Source organism: Rosa chinensis, chromosome 5 (genome assembly GCF_002994745.2).
Source record: "Rosa chinensis cultivar Old Blush chromosome 5, RchiOBHm-V2, whole genome shotgun sequence".
NCBI classification, from domain to species: Eukaryota; Viridiplantae; Streptophyta; class Magnoliopsida; order Rosales; family Rosaceae; genus Rosa; species Rosa chinensis.
The window spans coordinates 19,336,921-19,342,051 of record NC_037092.1 but is presented as its reverse complement, the minus strand read 5'-3'; the positions used below and the strand labels follow the sequence as shown (position 1 = coordinate 19,342,051).

The 5,131-nt window shown below is 36.0% G+C and overlaps 1 long non-coding RNA gene across 1 annotated transcript; it reads left to right on the top strand.

Moving 5' to 3' along the window:
• The first annotated feature begins 1,315 nt into the window (after positions 1 to 1,315).
• On the top strand, positions 1,316 to 3,103 carry LOC121049616. The gene is made up of 2 exons (XR_005800902.1): positions 1,316 to 1,511; positions 2,688 to 3,103. It is a non-coding gene; the product is annotated as an uncharacterized LOC121049616 (long non-coding RNA).
• Positions 3,104 to 5,131: the final 2,028 nt, after the last annotated feature.

The following is a 5,131-nucleotide window of genomic DNA, read 5'->3' as shown; positions in this document are numbered from 1 at the left end:
ATACATATTGGATCACAGAACAATTTGTGGTGATGGAAATCAAAGGCTTGGAGCAATCAGATGATATGGAAGTACTTAGTAGAGCAGTTCAATTGGGAACAGTTTCCGTCTCTTCACAAAAATACTATTCCGATTGATGTAATATATGGTATTTTATCAGTTTGATAAATAATAAAGTCATTTTCAATTATATCTTTTATTATTGTAAATTATTACAACAACAAATCCCGCAGCAAAGCGCGGGTACCATTTCTAGTATATTTGAACCTCCCACCTTTAGACTCTACTACTCCAATAAACCACCTTACCTAGGCTAATATGCAATTGGCGTTCCTTGGGCTCCCAAAAAAGTATGAAAGAACCCAAAGGACTTGGTGATGATGAAAGTGACCAGTTGTAGTCGGCTCTATGGTTCACACCTAGCTTCATGCCTGGCTGAAATGTTCCCTGACGAGCAGAATCATCATCGGATGACTTCACTCTCTGAATAAGAGTAAAGATGCCGGAGTCCAACAAGGTAATGAGGATGAAAAATAAGGTGAGACGTAGAGGTAGCAAACGAGCCGCTAAGCACGAGCACGGCATGGGCCCGGCACGTTTAAAAGAGGCCCGGCACGGCCCAAGCCCGTTAGTGGCCCGGCACGACCCGAGCACGTTAGAATAACGGGCCGGGTTGGGCCTAGGAATATTGGCCCATTGGCCCGGCCCGGCACGGCCCGAGCACGACATATTGTGGGCCGGCCCGTTACAAACACAAAATTTCATTTTGTTTTTAAAAATATTTAAAAACCACAATGATGAGATTTGAATATTAGACCTCTTTATTTAAAATCTCATGACAATTCCACTAATGCTATTTCTTTATATTGTCAAAATAGTGAAATAAAACATTATATCCTTGTTTTGACATAAAGTATTTTTTTTAATCTCATAATTATACAACTATAGAATGAAGAAAAGAATAATATGATACTAAATCTTTATCATTATATTAATAAAGATTAATCTCACAATAATATACTACAAGCAATATATTTTGAGTTATTTTTTTTTTCTTTCTTTCTTGTAGTGGAATATAAAAAAAAATTAGAAAACTAATCTTAAAAAGCTAAGATTAAGAAAAATATTGTAGAACTTAATTTATTTTAATTTTCTAAAATAGTTAAATAAAAGTAATTTTTATTTATTCAAGGGCCAATGATAAAAAAGGTCATTTTGAAGTGTCTTATTATAATTCAGGATACATAAATGTCCCCATGATAATTAAGGTCACATCTTCACAACCTACCACTAGAGTTACATTTAATTACAAAAACGTGTATGAACCCTTGTCAAGAGTGCGACTAGGACGCCTGTGGCAGCTGCTCCGTCTCCACCGCACACGATCGCACCCCGATTGAGGGATTCTCCGGCTGCCCCTTCTCATATAGTTCATCCAGATCTCGGAGATTCATTCCGGTTTCCGATGGCTCAGCCTCACGTAAACAAAGACGACAATCGTGACGATGAAAGTAATTTCCTTTTCTAATAGGCAATCAATTTCACCGCTCTCAAATTCGATCTGGTTTTCTTCTCTGAATTTTCCATAGTGTTTCGATGCTCATTAGTAAATTGACAATTCGTTCATTCGGATCTCTTTGTTTATAGCCAATCTGTTTGACCTGATTGCATATTGTGAGGCGTATAAATCAGATTTTAGTGAATTATGGTGTAATTCTTGTTGATCTGGTTCGGTTTTGGTTGATCTAGTGTAATTCTGAGTTATGCGACTCTTATGTGTCAATCTAATAGCGGACTCATTGCAAATCTGCTTCATTTGCTTTGATTTACTTAAATTGTTGTCGTGGTAGATGCTCTCCATCAAGAACAGTGATTAAAGTAGAACTAGAAAAAAAGCTTCGTGGTAAGATGCTTTCCTTATTATTATGTTTCTTGTCCATGAGATAATTGGGAAGTTGATAAGATGTAAGTATTGGATTACTCGGGTTTCTATATTCAATGTTAAGTCTGCATGTGATTTATTAATTTGTTGTTGTGTGTTGTTCTTTTCCTTTTTGTGCTCTGGATTGATTATCAGTTTTTTGATATTTACCCTACTTTGACTTGTTTTTTGCTTCAGTCTTGATGTTTATATTCTTGATTGTTTGTTGAAAAGGAAATTGACTACTTCTGCAAATGCATTTATGACTGAAAGAAAGGTTGCTACGTACAGATCCAGTAGATAACTTTTAGCTTTTGATACTCTTTTAATTTATTAGTAATAATAGTGTAACTGAAGTATCTTTTGAGTTGTTCCCTTTTGTTGTCATATTGACAAAATTCCACTTTGTATGTGTTTGCATGACGTTATTTTAGATGATTTCATGGTATATATTGAGTGATTTTCACATTGAAAATTTTAAGCTTCTTTTTTTTCTTTTTCGACTTGATATCTGTATACAAGGTACTAGTTCTCTTCACTCTCCCATAAATGGATAACCAGACGATCCATCAGACATTTCACTTTCTAAAGGGGCCTCTTTCTCACTATGTTCTACTGAAAGAAGTTGGCCAGCAGGAAAAGGCATTATAGTCTGGAGACCATTTGCTGTTTGCTTTGTAAATTAACAAGTTCCTTCCTCAAGATTTTGCTTGCAGTTGATCTTGGAATGGCAGATATAAACCCTACTTTTCTGACTATTTTGTAGGGGGCCACCTGAAGTATCCAAGTAGAAAAGTTAAAAGGGTTCTGTCTTAGATTAATGTTACTTCAAAACAGAGGCAACTAGGGGAAGACAGACCTGGCCGGCAACAAATTGAATGACTTGGTCTTCAGTGCTCAGTTCAGTACTAGCTGCTCTCACTACATATGCCATTGGATTTGTCCTGCTTCTTCGTCTTCAACCCTGCATTTAAACACGGAGCAATGGAAAGACCGGAGGCTCTCACCCGTTTTGAAATTATCATTTAAACACGGAAACAACTTTGGCTGCACAGACTTGTGTTCTACTTACCGGCTTGGGAGTTATATCTCAATCATTTGTAGTTTTGTACTGCTACCTAGCTTCTTGTTCAATAGTTCAGTTCGTAACGGGAAAGCAACAAAACAATATATTTACCTTTCTTTCTTGCTACCTTTAATTCGACATATAGCTTGACATGTATGAATCTTGTGCCATGATCATTTGATTCATTTCTCTCCAAGGTATTTATCTGTAACTTTGCCCTCATATGAAAGAACAAGAGAAAATGAAGAGAAGCATTAAAGGAAGTGAATACTTGTGTAAAAGAAGAAATGCCACAACATCAGTGAGACCAAACTTAATCTTGAATAAATACACAAACAAGAAACAGCAACAATGTCAAGACGTTCCAATTTACAAGACTTGTCTAAGCTTCTTATTACAGTTAAAACCAATGTACAACGATCCCACAAATAATAAAAGCAAATATCATCGATTAATCTTCATTAATTGAATTCATGTTAAACCTATCATCATCATCATTATCGATAACCAGAATCAAATTCATGTTCAGTTTACAATGATATTCAATTGCTGAAGTGACTTGGTTAGTGACATGGTCAGTTATTTAGTTAGTGACATGTGATTAACAGTGACTTGGCTATTAACTTGTGACTTGGCTAGTGAAAGTTACTTGGTTAGTGACATGATCAGTTACTTAGTTAGTGACATGTGATTAACAGTGACTTGGCTATTAACTTGTGACTTAGCTACTGACAGTTACTTGGTTAGTGACATGGTCAGTATGGTTAGTGACATGGTCAGTTACTTAGTTAGTGACATGTGATTAACAGTGACTTGGCTACTGACAGTTACTTGGTTAGTGACATGGTCAGTTACTTAGTTAGTGACATGTGATTAACAGTGACTTGGCTGCTGACAGTTACTTGGTTAGTGACATGGTTAGTTACTTAGTTAGTGACATGGTCAGTTACTTAGTTAGTGACATGTGATTAACAGTGACTTGGCTGCTGACAGTTACTTGGTTAGTGACATGGTTAGTTACTTAGTTAGTGACATGTGATTAACAGTGACTTGACTATTAACTTGTGACTTGGCTACTGACAGTTACTTGGTTAGTGACATGGTCAGTTACTTAGTTAGTGACATGTAATTAACAGTAACACTGACCATGTCACTAGGCAAGTTACATGTCACTTACCATGTCATTGACCATGTCACTATCAATCTCTAACCAAATCACTGTCAATTCCTGACCAAGTCACTGGTCATGTGACTGTCAATCCTTGTTGTATTAATTGCAAGGCATATGTTCTAATGGCCAGAAAAGATGAAAATAAAATTAAGAATTTCATTCATTGTATTGATGATTTACAGTAATCTCACTATGAGTCTCACTGTGAGTATTATAAATCAAACCCAATACAGCATTACATAACCCACTCCATCCAAAATAGTATTGTTATCACATACAAATTTCTAACTAGAAAGTTCTCAAGGCTAAGATATAGCTCTAGAAGAAGTTCCAAACTCAAAATTCAGTGTGCCCTGTAACTACAACATACAAGTTTATGCTTTTATGAAACAAATAAACAAAGAATGAGAGATTAACCAAAGCCGCAGATAGACATGTAGAGAGCAATGGAAAGACCAAAGGCTCTCACCCGTTTTGAAATTATCATTTAAACACGGAAACAACTTTGGCTGCACAGACTTGTGTTCTACTTATCGGCTTGGGAGTTATATCTCAATCATTTGTAGTTTTGTACTGCTACCTAGCTTCTTGTTCAATAGTTCAGTTCGTAACGGGAAAGCAACAAAACAATATATTTACCCTTCCTTCTTGCTACCTCTAATTCGACATAGAGCTTGACATGTATGAATCTTGTGCCATGATCATTTCTCTCCAAGGTATTTTATCTGTAACTTTGCCTTCATACGAAAGAACAAGAGAAAATGAAGAGAAGGCATTAAAGGAAGGGAATACTTGTGTAAAAGAAGAAATGCCACAACATCAGTGAGACCAAACTTAATCTTGAATAAATACACAAATAAGAAATAGCAACAATGTCAAGACGTTCCAATTTACAAGACTTGTCTAAGCTTCTGATTACAGTTAAAACCAATGTACAACGATCCCACACATAATAAAAGCAAATATCATCAAT